Below are 15,150 nucleotides of genomic sequence, written 5' to 3' on the forward strand. Positions count from 1 at the left end.
CAGATTATCTGCCTGCTACAGAATCTCTTTCTCAGCTTTGAAATATAAATGTGTGCCTATGTGGGTTAGGGTTGTGTGTGCTCTCAAAATTATGTCTGTATGAGCTACATGAAGATTTGTGAATTTGGGGTATGAGGCTACAAGGCAGCTGTACATATAATCCATTAACTCTTTTTTCTTCAATTCTGTCAAATTGTATTTGCACTTGAATATACTTCCAGCAATATATTGTAGCAATGAGTTCCTAAATTTAATCGTGCTTGAAAACACTTCCCATTGCTTTAAATTTTCTGCCAGATAATTTAATTTGGTGTGCAATAAATCTGGTGTCAAGGGAACTTGTGAATAACCACTCTCTAATCACTTTTTTTCCATGCACTCCATGACATTAGAGAGATCTGTCATAACTTTGTCTCCAGCCATTTCTCTCCTGCCCTGAAGAGCCTCAGTCTGTTTAACTGGTTGTCATGTGGAAGTCATTTCAGATCTCTACCATATCTCACCACTTTTTTTTCAATCATACTTTACTACTTGTGAAACAAGCCCGGGTGAATGGAAAGGACAGAAACTGATAAAGTTCTTCAAGTTCTTAAGTACTTAAAAATACTTAAATACTTCAAAATATTTATATTTTTCCATAAATACTTTCTTTTTAGCCTCCGCTTCATTCTTAGGTTTCTTCTTGCCTTTTGGACAGCTCCTGAACAGTCCCAGAACTTTTCCCAAATGGCTCCAAGAGCTCCTTCCTGAGTGGTAATTTAGAGTGTAGCAGAGCATGCTGTCAGCCTAATAATGATAATATAAATATCAATTAAAAGGTAATTAGTAGTACTAAATGGTAAACGTGCCTTTCTGGTCCAGTTTGACTTGGAAGGAAACAAAAAGATTTAAGATCACCTATTTTTATACTGCATTGAGAGCTGACAGATAAAGACTCTGTCAGATCTATCAAGTGGTCAGAGGCAAAAGGAAGTTTGCAACCAGGAGCTGCAGAGCTGGGAAACCTGGGGAAAATTCAGGGCTCTGTGCATTTATACCTTCCTGCCAGCCTGTACCTGGGAGATTTGCTGACAAACTCTCCTTTATCTTGGTCTATTGGTTGGTCCCCATATGTAAAGGGGTCAAAAAGCCATTCAGCCACATACCAGGACTGCTTCTGTCCTCCAGTTTCTCAGGCTAATTCTACATAATGCTACTCTTATGCCTCTGTTATACATAGACACATTTTGTCTTGGCTGAGAACACAGACAGAAAACACAACAGCTTTGGAGAGATTTACCCTGCAAGTCAGAGCATAAACTGCTCATTGTTCTTACCAATCACTCATGAATAATTTAAATACACGTTATGTCAATATTATTGTATTGACTAAAAAAATGTTGAAAACCTAAATTACTATTTACTTTTGGCAGTATAAAAGTTCAGAAGCAAGAGATCTTTTACAAAATACCCATCACTGTCATACATAATTGATAGAATAAAATCAGCTACTAAATATCACTTAATAGCTGCCTTTGTTCTGTAATGATAATGTATATGGAATTCCTGTTGAGTTCAGTGGGATAACCCTTCAAAGGAAGGCTGTGGGAATATACATACATCTATTACTAAATGTATTTAATTTGCATATTTATTAGCCAAAAGAGAAAAAGGGAAGAAAACACGGATTTGGCTGGGATCTCAGTATTTTGTTCTGGCTCTGCAAGCTGCAATAAGAGAGGAGGATGCTGTGCTGCTGGCCTGACTGTACCACTCCCTGCTGACTGCACAGGGATAAAGTCAATCCAGGATTTGTTTATGATGCATGGCACCAAATTTATAACATTCCACTGAAATAGTTATTACTTCTTGAAAGAAGAGAAATAACAACATACAAAGGACAAAAGATCCTCAGCACCTCACTCTTTCCCATGGATTCCAGCAGGTCAGTATGGCATAGGTCAAACTGTTGAATTTGAGAGCCAAAGCTTCCAAAAGCCAGTGTGTGGCACAGAACTGTTGGAAAAGGCATTCTCTGCAAAGAGGAGAAACCAACATGTTACATTCTACTCAGGGAAAAAGCCCAGCTGGCACCGTGTGGGCTCAAACAGACACATCCAATTATTTCTGTAGCAGGAGCTTTTAATTGTCCCAGTGGGTTCTAGGCACCTTTCAGGGCTTTTCTAGTATTGATACATAACTCTGTGTCCTCAAGGAATATTTTTGGATGTGAAATTTCCAATGGGCTTATCTTGATGATGTGCCCTGTGCTTTCAAACCTAGGAGAATTCTGACATTTATTCCATTATGGTGTGGATTCTTGGGGGTTTAGATTCTACAGGAGCTTCTAAGTTTTGCATTTAAGTAAAAACAGTGTGCAAATTTAAAATGTTGAGCTCATCTTTTTCCAGACCAAGATTATTTTTGGCATTCAGCTTGTTCCATGTAAATATATAAAGATACATTTGCTGAGCAATTAGGTTAATGAACTTAGAACAGACCAGACTGTGTGTGTTAGTGACTAATCCAAGCTACAGAGAAACAAACATGCTACAAGCACTGCCTTCTCTCTCTCTCTTTCATAGGCCCACTTTTACCTTGGCTGATTGAATTTTAATTTTCACAGTCTTTTCTTAAAATGAGCCCTGTCCTGAAAGCTACACCACATAAAACATTTTATGCACTTTAGAACTTGCTGAGTGAATGTCAGCAAGGCAAATGACGTGTGATTGAGCTTCTGCATATGTGCTCATACAAGGTGTTCTTGATTATTCAATTATTTAATGTTAAAATTTGACAGTTGCTGTCAGTAAATACACACTGTATCACCACCAAGTCCTGGAATTCTCAGAAAACAATTCCAGCAGCTGAACAGGAGCTCTGGGTGTACCTGTGATGGGTCTGTGTTGCTGTGGGTTTCACTCATGTCCTACCATGGAAGGCAGGACACGAATCTTCCTTCATACTTACCTTTTTGCTCCAGGGTGATTTGGAATCCAGACACTGGCATAAACAGTAATAAACCACTATAAGGTCATATATATTTTTTTTTTCTTCTTTGCTAACTTTCTCATGTGGCTGTCTCCTGTGGGAAAGAAGAAAGACTGAAATTAAAAAAATAGTATGTGAAATGAAGGTAGGAAAGATAAAACTGTGTATTGTTTTCATCACACTTCCCTTCTTAGCTTTTCAAACAATACTTAGATGCATTTCTAAATTGTTAATGACTGCACTTATTAGCATTTATTAATATTGAAAGTTAGATAGTTCTATGCTTACCAGGACATATAATTTTCATTTATTTCTAATATGCTTATCATTTATAAATTATAAATACAGTATTATTTGTATTCACGAATTTATATTACTGCTTATTATTAGCAATTAAGCATTTATGTGAAATCAGATTTGGAGGCAGAGGAAATAACGTGACTGATTTGTTTGAGAAGAGATGCTGACACACTGCTGGCATTCCGTTCTTGTTTTCACTTGTTTTCTGTTTGGAATCATGCCACTGGAGTTGGTAGGATTATATACCTGAGGCCAGAGTTTCAAGATGTGCTTCAAATTGTGTTCAGTTTTTCCTGGGTTACCCTGTTATTGGCAGAGGAATAGTAAAAATTAAGTTGAAAATATTCACTCCAGTGAGAAGAGACTTGGCCAAAGCAGTGCAACAGAAAACTGAGCTTTTTGCAGGCTGTGGGTGCTGCTCATTCACTGCATGAGTCTCTTTGACCTGTTTTCTCCTTCCATCACACTGTCTCTCAGGAATACTTTGTTCCTTTCCCACCTTTCTAGCTGTTCAACTAGGGACCATTTAGAATGCTGGATACTCAGTGTCACTCTAGTAAATATGATACTTTTCTGTTGAGAATTACTCAGCCTGTCTGTACTACTTGATTGGTTTTTTTGATCTGGTTTTTTTTTTTTTTGTGGGTTTTTTTAGTTTTTTTCTTTTTTTTTTTGTACTCTCAGGAGAGATTTAATTTCTTTATTTTTTTTTAAATTAATGGTTACATATTGTTGTCTTAGTTCATGACTAGAGTATGATGGCATCTCTGATGACTGTGGAGAGTGAGTTTTCCAAGTTGAGAGTCAGTTCATGAGAGGAAGGTGGTAAGGTGGTATTTGGGAGTGACTAAAGCCACAGCAAAGTGATGAGAAAAGGTTGCTGGATGATGCACTAAAACTCCAAAGGTCTGTAAGAAGAATCTCCCTGTCCTGCTGAGCAAGGATTTCATCATCACCCAGTGAGGGCTGGCAGGTAGAAGACAACTCCAGTGTTACAATGGTATTAGAGGTGCAGTGGGAGCCAAAGGACTGAAGACAATTCAGTGATCAAATGGAGAGAACACCCAAAGAAGGTTGTAAGGGATAGGTGTGGAGTTGTGAAGAAACCCAGCTACTTCTGCTGAGTATAATTCTATTTTATTCTTAGTGCTGTTGGGGTCCCACTCTGGGGAAACAAAAGCATGGCACAGGCTTATCAGGTTTTTTCTTCTCATTTCTGAGGTAGCTGTGGAAACCTCTCCAGAGTTCACTCACCTTCCTCCTGTTTTCTAAAGGTTCTCTTTCTAAAACCACTTCAAGCACTTTTCCCCCCACACTTGCAAAGTTTACAGCTGCTCACTTACCCAGACTTTAAGCGTCATCCCTTTCAAGTCCATCCAAGGGAACTACCTCAATAGCAAAGAATGACAGAAACTGGAAACTGTTGTTTTTTAAAATCACTGCCCTCAGATCACCCAAAGCCCTCTGAGCTGACTTACATGTTTATTTGTTCCTTTGACTCCTCCACATCAGAGGAATATTTGGGTGGAACTCAGTTTTCTCATGTGCTCCAAACCTGCTGGGCTGCTTTCTGTGTGCTCTTCCTCTTCAGTGATTCCTGACCAAGTATAATGAAATTATTCTCCACCTTGCTTCACAGAACTGAGGTGATGCCTGCCAAAAATCATCCCAACTTGGGTAGTGTTCTGACCCTACACTATTAAATTGATTGACTTCTCTGTTGCTCACCAACTTCATTTTTAAAGGTGATTTCTTCTATATTCAAGAGTTCAGCATTAGTGTCTCCCTCTGCAATATGATAACAAAGGACAACAATTCCCCAGTAAGGACTGGGAGAACTTTCTCTTTTCTCTTTCAGCATCACATGTGAACTATTGAATCTCTTGAGCTTGGCATCACTTTGTCCAGTCCTTGGTTCAAAACCACCCTGTCTAATTCTAATTTCTAATTTCTAGCAGTACTGGACTCGTTGTAGGAGCTCAGCTGTCACTGGCCTGCAGCTGCCTGTTCACTGCTGAATTCCACATGCACTTGGGAGGCTGCACTGTTGAGGAAAAGGTAAGGTGCCAGTGCAGCCTGTCAGTGAGCTGGAGGGAACAGGCAAGGTATTACTGCAGAAGGAAATAAAGAAATTATCTGCTGTGCTGCCTGTGGGATAACAATAGGGGTTAAAAAAAAATAGCACAAGCAAAGGTGATGGCAACAAAAGGGATTTGGCACACAGGTATTCTGCAGCCTCGGAGTAAAATGGTAGTAAGGATGTAGCAGCAGATCCAAGTCTAAGGAGCATCTTACCCCACATTACAGGACACATCCCTGCTAGTGAATGTGCTGCTGACTTTTGAATCAGACTGTATTGATTATTTTAAACACAATCCAGGCTTGAAAGCTGGGCCTCATTTATTTTACTGACAAGTAATAACTATCTTTTCTTACCAGAGGAGTTGAAGCACCCAAAGGCCACAAGGTGCTCATCACTCTTGGGCACAGGATATGATGAGGGTCTGTTGCTGATGGCCTGTGCAGGGCCAGGAGCTGGACTCTGTGATCCCTGGGGGTCCCTTTCAACTCAGCACATTCTGTGATTCTGTAATTTCAGGCACTAAATTCCCCAGCTCTCAAAGGGAGCAGTTTACTCCCTCCTTCCTTCTCAGCCACAGCAAAAGAAATATAAAACAGAACATTTAACAGCAATGCAGGATATAAAAGAGCTGTAATAACAATTCGGATTAAATACAGCAAAATACCTACCCATAATTTCATCTTTTTGAGGTATTTATGAATGATTCTAAATGTTCATGGGCTCTTTAAAAACCCCCAGTAAAATAAACTCAAAATTAAAATACAGAGATAACCAATGCACTCTTCTACACTGTAGATTTACCACATATTGCTGGAATATGACATCAAATATTTCTCAATTTAAACTCAAGCATCACAATACCCTGTTTATACAATAACTTAATAAATTTAACTGGGCTGCCTATTTGACAAGTAGGCAAGAATCCTTCATTAAAATGCAAATGTAATCAAGGTGAAATTTGCAATACATTTATTAAAGTAATTGAGCTTCAGTCAACTGTAGTCACAACACAGATTTTCAAGTGCCGTTCAGACAAAAGGATATGTCTAATTCTACTACATTAATATCTTTATCAGCGTGAACATTAAAAGAGTTTTCTGAGCAGTAATAATGTACTGTGGAATAATTCCAGTCTTCTCTGCAGGAATATATTATTACAGATAAGGGTCAAAGACATGCACAAAGGAGTGACCCAGCAGTGTACTGCACATACTGAAAATTGGTTCCAAGTGCATTTTCAGTACTTGGTGTAACTATGCACTTATTAAATGACTCTGAAAATCCTTTAGAGACTCAAGGTCATCAGTTAATTGACCATTAAATTGTTGGAGAATTGAACTTTTACTGCTAAGATTTTGGATTCTTGGTGCCTTTGATTAAGAAATTACTCATAAAAAATAAAAGGAAATACTAAATTTGTCTTAGTTATTATTTAAGTGCTAGTAAAATATTAGGAAGCTGTGATAGTAATGTCATAAATTTTTTCATCAGAGTAAGGACAAGCTAGATATTTACCAGGGTTTTTTTACATAGTTTCTACCTGCTTAAGTACCCCAGGTCATCTTCACCGCCTTCAAAGAAATCACAATAAGATTGTATTTGTTGCAGAATGTAAAATTTTATAGTTGATAATGTCAGATCTAGGGTGTGCAAAAACAAATTCAGGGGAGAGATGGTTATTAAAGGACTGATGTGATGCCAGACCCTTGCTCAGCTCAGCTGGTTTGGCTCCAACCTGAACAGATTAGCCAGGAAAATAGGAAGAAAATTGCAAAGTCCTTGGCTGCTCTGCTGTTTGATGCAATCCTGGAGTCACCAGGTGCTTCAGCCTCTCACTCTTCCTGCTCATCTCTCTCTGCCCCATTCCCCGAGGCTGGAGTTGCAGAAAATTTATACCAGCTTGATTCTCTCCCGAGGCTGAAGATTACTGGTGAACAAATATTTCAAGCAGTAAATAAAGTAATTAGGTAGCTATCAAACAATGTATACATACGTATTTCTCTGATCATGGAAATTGTTAGCCACCATTTCATAAAATGGTTTATTCAATTTTCTTGCTTTAATGGAATCAGCCTTTATATCAACAAAGTTAATGACAGAGCATCTCCTGCTCCAAACACTGTTAGAAAGAATCCAGCCTTTTCCAGAGGCTTACAGCCAATTGTAAATATAAATTAAACCTGTGTGTCACTGCTCTGAGAGCCATTGTGAGCACAGGCTAAGGGCCATTTCCTTGATTTTCATAAAAGCATTTCAGTGTGCATCAGCAGCAATTCCCTGCTCAACCCATAAAAAAGCTCCTCTTTGGGCACCAGGCCAGACCCTGCTGGGGGTGTTGGGAGGTACCTGCTGGGCACTGCCTGACTTGCTGCAGGAGTGGCAAACTGGAGAGGGGCTAAGGCTTCACAGGGGAAAAACAAGTGCAATTTATTTCACACTGCAACTTCAACCATTGCCAGTAAGTATTTTCTGTGGCAGGAAACGTAGTACAACAATCCATTTTCTTATAAATCAGAAAGGGCAGGAGGCAACAACTTTGAAACTATGGCAAATACAGCTGAACTGTTTCCTGAGCAGACTAAAACTGTATTAAAACCCACTACAAATCTTCTAAATGAGCACTTTGCATCATTTGCAGCCGTGCCATCATGAGCTGTGATCCCATCACAAATCTCAAATGAGGACACTGAGCATCTGGACCCTAAAGATTTCGAAGCAATATCCAGTGAAGGAAGTAGGGAGAGCAGGGATCTAACTTAATTTGGATTAAACTTGAAATTCACACCTTTCCATAGTTTTGGGGGCACCACAGTACTGGTGGGTCTGTTTTTTTTTTAACATATAGTAAAATGGAAGTTCTGACAAGCTGAAGGATTCAGGATGTTACAGCAATTCTCTGCAGGAGCAGAAGTTTTAACACTGCATTATTCAGATTTCAATTGATTACACACTACTGCCCTCACTGCTTTTTCACTTTTATTAGGACACTTTTTTTTTTTTTAAATCCTTCCAGTCCCCCAGAATATATGTTGGCTGTGTCTGCTTTAGAACACATCAGACTCCACTGGAGGTGTTGCTGCATTCTAATGGCTAAAACAATTCTTCCATGTCCCTTAAATTTCTGACAAGGTGCTGTAACAGCTAAATAGCAAATAATTGTGAAACTGCAGGAATTGCCAAGGTAAAAGAAAATCCATATGTACACAGTGCTTTTCTTATTTACAGAGCATGCACAGAACAATAGGAGAGCAAACCCTGCATTTCTTATAAACTGTCAACAGTGATACTGATTTACACCAGTTCCATTCTCTTATCAGCAAATACTGGAGCTGCTGACCATTTCATCAGTACTGCAGGGCATTACATTTAACATTGTAATTTATATCCATGCCAGTATGTCCCAAATTTATTTATATTAGGACTGTTCTATCATCTTTCCTGAGCAGTGTAAGGCTGTCTCATTGCAAAAGAGAATTAGGGCATTGTTCACTTAAAAATTATTCAGTGAGTTATTACAGGGCACACACATAATCCTGAAATTTATTTCTGAAATTACCAAAAACCCTGAAGTTGAATTTACGTGGCAGTGAGCCTGAGCCAGCAAGTCCTACTACTGAGCTCTGCATTTGGGTCATGCTCTAAAAGCTCAGCAAGTGGACAGAAAAATTTGCAAGTACCCACAGTTCAAATATAAATACTAATGCAAATTAATTATAAATTTTGGTTTGGTAGTGTTCACAGCCAAGTTAGAGATGCCCACACAAGGAATCAGGAACACAGTGGTGACTGCTCCCATTCAATGCTTGAAGAATTACATATTAAGAACCAAATGGGTAAACATTCATTCACCCACTTTTCTTTAATTCTGTGAAGACCAGATGATAATGACATTAAAAATCTATTAAATGCAGGTACCAACCCCCAGAAACTCAGACATCTGTGATCATTTACCAGGCTGAAACACTGATGATTCTGCCAAGGAACTCAAGTAGCACCACATCAACATCTGTCTGAAAACACACAAACCATCTGGAATAACCACATTGTTTCAGATGTTGATTCCCATTTTATTCTCCTGCAGATAAGTACAATATTCTGTACTCAAGTGTCTATTTAAAACACAAAATCAGGATTTGCATTATGGGAAAGATGCACATTATCCATGGAAATCTGACCAGGAAATAAGTCAAGAAACAAGTTCTAATAAGACATGAGCAAATTTGTGGTACAGTCACAGAAGGTTGTGTGGCAGGAAATAAAGATCTTCAACAGTCAAAACACCACCCACACTGTGACAGGAGATGTCACAGGTAGATGCATCCATGTAGTACTGCATATTTAAAGTGTTTCAGAGTGGTTTTCAATTAACTACAAAGATGTTAAAACACAGATGCTGCTTCCGTTGTGAAATGAGAACTTCTCATTGGAAAATGAAGAGGTTCTCTAACACTGAAAAGCCCAAACACATTTGGCTTCTAGGAGTTACAAAAAACCTGTCTCAGGAGGAGTACATAAACAAAGGTGAGTGGGTGAAGTACTTCCAGAGCAGCACCAAAAAGTCCGTTTTGTTCTGATAAAGGGCAGAAAAATAGACCTGTGAGATTTCAGAGCTTTGCTCTAAATTTTTCTCCAAAAAGCTGTGGGTAAGCTATTACCAAATCTTAAAAAAAAAAAAAAAAAAAAAAAAAAAAAAAAAAAAAAAAATCATGTGGTGATTTTTGGGGTTTCCATTTTCTAGCTGTAATAATGTACAATAATGACTTTATGTTCACATTACCAATAAAAACTCACTGCTTGTTAAGTGGAATTTCAGTGAGGACCCTGGTCCTCCACCAGGAAATAATGCTGTTTCAAGATTTTCATGTGAAAGTAGAAAACAATTCTCATTACTTAATGTCTTGCTTTACTACATTAAGGTATTTACAGAGCAATGACATTTTACTGCTAAATAATAGAAACCTCATTTTACATGTTGAGCATTGTTCTGGCACCCAGTGACAATGTGTCATTGGGGGACCAGGAATGTGGAATTACACTGCTCTGTTTAGATAAGTAGTGAAATCTAATAAGGATGAACTATTTCCACTCAAGAAATCTCAAACATAAACAAGTATTTTTGCCTAAAAGGAAAGGAATTGAGACTCAAAGGAACAGCCTTTGGAAAGGCAGAAATGCTGATATGAATAGCAGTCTTCCCAGTGATTGATGATAGAGATAATGGTTCATACATCCATACACTTAAATGGCTGTCTTTCCCCATGACTGCTGTCTAATTAATGTGAGCCATCATTCATGTAAAAGAAAAATTTTGCTTCTGGAGAAAAAAAAAAAAGCTGCAAACTGCCAGCAGTGACAGTGCTAGAAACATGCCAATTAGAGTGATTTCTGCCAAGCAGCAAAAGGGCACAAAACACTGGTTTCCAAGCAACTAACATTATAAAGTATTAAATACACTGGAAACTAAAATTGGCAGATAAACACTTCACCTTCTCAGTGCTGCCTCGCTTTCTCTTTGTTTCTCAACTCTACATTGCCTCTCTTGCCTGTTCCTATAGACTCCACTGTACCTTCCAGGAAATATATGCACTTATCACACTCCTAAACACTACACATCTTCTGTCTGCATATATTAGAGTAGCACTGGGACGGATTCACAGGTAAGGACAGACAAGGTCATAACTAGTACTCCAAAAATAACACATTAAAGTCTTTCAGTACAGGCTGCCATTTCAATCACATTGAAATGTTTTTTTACTAAAGGGAGAGCCACAGCCACATTCAGGAAAAGCAATAGGAGAAGCTGCTCTTCAGGTTACAGTCAGTCTGTTGTTCCAGGCAGAAAGGATGGATTAGGAGAGGCTGGGCTTTCTGCATGCAGAGTGACTTTTAGAGATCTGCCTTCAGGAAACTTAAACCATTTTAAAGAGCAATCCAGTTCCTAATTTAAACCAGAAAAAGCAGCCGGGTGAATACTGTTGAACTTCCAGCAGTTTGACATTTCACTTTATCTAACCAGCACAGCCCAGGGAAAGAGGAACACAGGAGGCATTTCCCTCAGACTCTAGCTAATTCCATGCAGAGGTTCCACATGCCCTTTGCAGAGCTTTGCTGGCTCATGGAATAACACAGACACTTCTCCTTTGGGCTTGCAGCTCAAAGGGGTCAATTCTTAGACACTGAGGATGACCACAACTTGCCATTTTTACACTGTACCTGTGCTTAAATGACTGTCCTTGCAAAGTTTCCAGTTTCTATCATTTTTCATACCTCGTTTTTACACACACACACAAAAATGTTTTCAGCCAGTCTCATTTGAAGCATTATGTTTCATTTTAAATACTATTTTTTGTGTATGTCCAGTACACTTGCATGGTCTTGGTGAGCTGAGTTGGTCTCAGAAGTGGTTAATGGCAACCTACTTTTATTTATGGATTAAGCACTACAAGTTTCCAATAGTTTTGTAGTATCTCTTGCTGTGTAGCAGCTCTTAATGCTTCTGCAATTTGTTAATTAGAAAGACTTCTACTTTCTTGGTTCTCATACAGTACATCCTCATGCAAGCAGGGATTACTTAACATTATTTCTGGATCCATTAACAGGTGTCACTGGAACAAAGCAATAAGACAGGATCTCCCTCAGAGCTCAATGGCATTTTGAAGGGGCTGTGCTGTTTGAGTTTACTCAGTTCTAGTTAAAATAGCAATAGAAATAAAAACATAATTCTTAGCTCAAAGCCACAGATATTTGAATGCTCAAGGACAAAGGTAGTGTCTTTCCTGCCACACTGTGTTCCACCCACTGAATCCAACACTGGGAAGTACTAAGTAAATTCCTTTCCATGTTTCCATGCTGTGTGGGGGTGGAAGGATATCCAGGAAGGAACAGGGGTCTCCTGGAGTGGCTGTGCCCAGCTCATCAGGGAACACTTCATACCTGGCAATAGTGACTGATAGTTTTGAAAGATGAATAGTTTGCATCCTGTCTCATCATCCTCTTTTATATCATCATGAGGACTCAAGAAAGTGTAAGAGAATATTACTGACAGGAGGTATGAGGTCATAATTATATGGTTTATCTTTAGTTTAATTATGTTTTTAATGTGTAAGGCAGAATATTAAAGCCGTACGAATGCCGATAAGTCTGTTCCGGTAATGACTCCTCAAACATTTCTGAGGTAATTTTAAAATTCCTACTACTCTGCTATGTCACTGTGATCATTAAAAAAACTTCCTCACACTTTGTTCCATTATATTCTTTCATACAAACAAGCTGCAAGATCACAGACTCTACTTCCTGTGAATATGTATCAATTAACATCCAATTAAGACAACTGCTGGGTGTCCTTTTCAATCAGGAGGAAAAGCAGCAAAAAACAAATCCACAAAGGTCATTTGTATGCACGGACTCTCTGTAGTAAGTATTAGCATGCTGCTCTGCTAGCCTGACTGCCTTAATTGAGATTAAAAGTTGCTGCCCTGGAGAAGAAAACCCCAGTTTTCTTCTTTATTTCTTGCACTTTCCATTCTCCTTTTTTAATGTCTGAAATTATTACAAGAAGCATTGCTGACACAGCCTTTGATCCAAACCAGCAGCATAGTAATTCTTATTTGAAATTATCTTCTCCTGCAACTTCCTATTTCAATATTTGGTTAAAACGTCTGTGGGGTTTGATTTCTTTGCCATTTTTACTGTTTCTTTTTTTCCTAGATTTAGCCAAAGTAACAAACCCTTAATGTGAATGGCTAACATGTTTTCATTGTGAAACTGTTTCCACCCAGGCATGTGAACTTAGTTTTGAATGCAGCTGCGAGTTCAATTTGTGGGACTAGAAGAAGATGGCCAAAGGGTGTTTAACAGGTGGGGGGTTTCTTACTTACCAGCCCTTCAAACTCTGCTTGGGATGTAAAAATTAAATTGGGCTCTTTCCATCTTCTGCATCAGGAATAAAAGGGATTCTGCAACCCAGATTTTATAGGCAAGAACAATTTCACAAAAACCATGGTTTTCTGTGGGTTGGAGGACAGGTCTGGTAATGACTGAACAGACAATTCTGCTGATAATGTACATAAAGGACCACAGTCCTTTAAATATGTCCTAAAATATGACATCAAAACACATTAAGATCAAATCTATTCACATCATTAAAAAATATACATTTAACATAATTTTGCAGATTGCATTACCATTAAAAATTCAGTGGAAGGCAAGTTTGCATTTTTCATAATGTGGCCCAGGAAACAAATGTCCTCAGTAAAATCAGGCTAAACAGTCCAGCTGTTAGAGAGCACAACTGCACTGCCCTGGAGTACTGGGCTGCAGCTCACAAAAAGTCTTTCCCTGGAGATTCTAATTCAGGAGGTAAACTGTGAAATTAGAAATAAAATCAGAGAAGCAGAGGCAGCACTGAAGTCTAGAAGAATTAGTAAGGTGCATTGGATATTTACTTCCCCGAGAGACCCAAAGTTCCAGTTGCAGCTGTAAAAGTGACAATTAATCTTACATCCCAAATTTGACTTTCATAATTTAGCCCTGAGAGTAATAATACTAATCCACCTAATACCTATCAGTGCTGCAGAGATGAACAGGACAATGCCTGCACATACTTGATTACTAGGCATTGTAAGATTTATCAGATTAGCATGGGTAAAAGTTTAAGAGAGTGGAAATAAGATTTCAAAAAGAGAAACAATTCAATTAAAATAGTAAGAACAAATATTACCTATGTGTAAAAATCCTGTAACTTGCATTGAAATGAGTGGTCCATCTTGCTTCATTTAAATGCCTACAAATCAATGTGTTACTATTTAAGCTAAGTCTTTTAATACCAATTAAATGAGGGGAATTTGCATCCTACAGAATACTTGCAGCTATTTCTCCTCCTACTCATTTGAAAATAAAGAATGCAAAGCAACCAAAAGCAAGCTCCAAGCACCTGCAACTTGTAGATCAAGAAGTAAAATGATCTTTGGCAGGTTATCATCAAAAGAACTTTACTTTGTCCTCAAGGAGACAATCTCTCTGAAACTTAGCAGAAAATAATGACTGAAGGCAAACATAACTAACAGTGCAATTATGGCAAAACCAAGCCATGCTTTACTAAAATGGCTTATCCAGCCTTCAAAATACATTGGATTTATTATTTTGTTTACAGTTTATTACTATTTTCAGTTAAGTTTATCAAGGGAAAATCCACTAAAATTGATTCAGTTGACTAAGTGAATAATAAAAATAACTGGGGACAGAGAAGGATAAAAAAGGGAAGTATGTGAAATCTAATGCTGCCACAAGTAAATAGTATAAAATTTAGAAATTGCTCTCACATAAAAATTTGGGAACATTTAAACCACTTAAATTTAATTTTATTGTGAAATGTAAAGCTCTGGTTTCTCTACAGCAATACATGCAAAGAAGCTGGTTTAACTTCCTTGACCTTTATGTAGTTAATCTCAAAAATGCAAGAGTTTAATTTTTCTTCAACTTATGCTGATACAATATCTCACGTTGTCTTGACTGCCACATTTGCTTAGATTTAACCTAATTATTAAGTCTTTATGTAGATGTCTGTCTTATTGCTGCTTGCTTTAATTCAACTTTTTCCCCTAGTGAATGCTCTTCGAAGACTTAAAATCTCAGAAGCTTGTAAACACTCGTGTAATTTGTACCCTGCTGGGGCTGGCAGAAGTAATTTGTCAGTTTTATTTGCAGCAGGCTGTAACTAAACCCTGCCAGATGTAAATCATCTTTCTGTACTCTTTGCTGTTCAATTGCAAATGAATCTCTTTTGTTAGGTTAACACT

General features: G+C 38.1%; 1 long non-coding RNA gene across 1 annotated transcript in view; it reads right to left on the bottom strand.

The window, feature by feature from the left end:
- Nucleotides 1–931: 931 nt before the first annotated feature.
- Nucleotides 932–15,150, bottom strand: part of LOC146765996 (uncharacterized) — a 40,072-nt gene continuing 25,853 nt past the window's right edge. Inside the window, exons 2-3 of the long non-coding RNA XR_014958573.1 lie at nucleotides 2,950–3,064; nucleotides 932–2,014 (exon numbers count right to left, since the gene is read on the bottom strand). This is a non-coding gene — a long non-coding RNA (uncharacterized LOC146765996). The remainder of the gene's footprint in view (nucleotides 2,015–2,949; nucleotides 3,065–15,150) is intronic.

The sequence above is a fragment of the Lonchura striata genome, chromosome 15 (assembly GCF_050655825.1).
Source record: "Lonchura striata isolate lonStrDom1 chromosome 15, ASM5065582v1, whole genome shotgun sequence".
Taxonomy (NCBI): domain Eukaryota; kingdom Metazoa; phylum Chordata; class Aves; order Passeriformes; family Estrildidae; genus Lonchura; species Lonchura striata.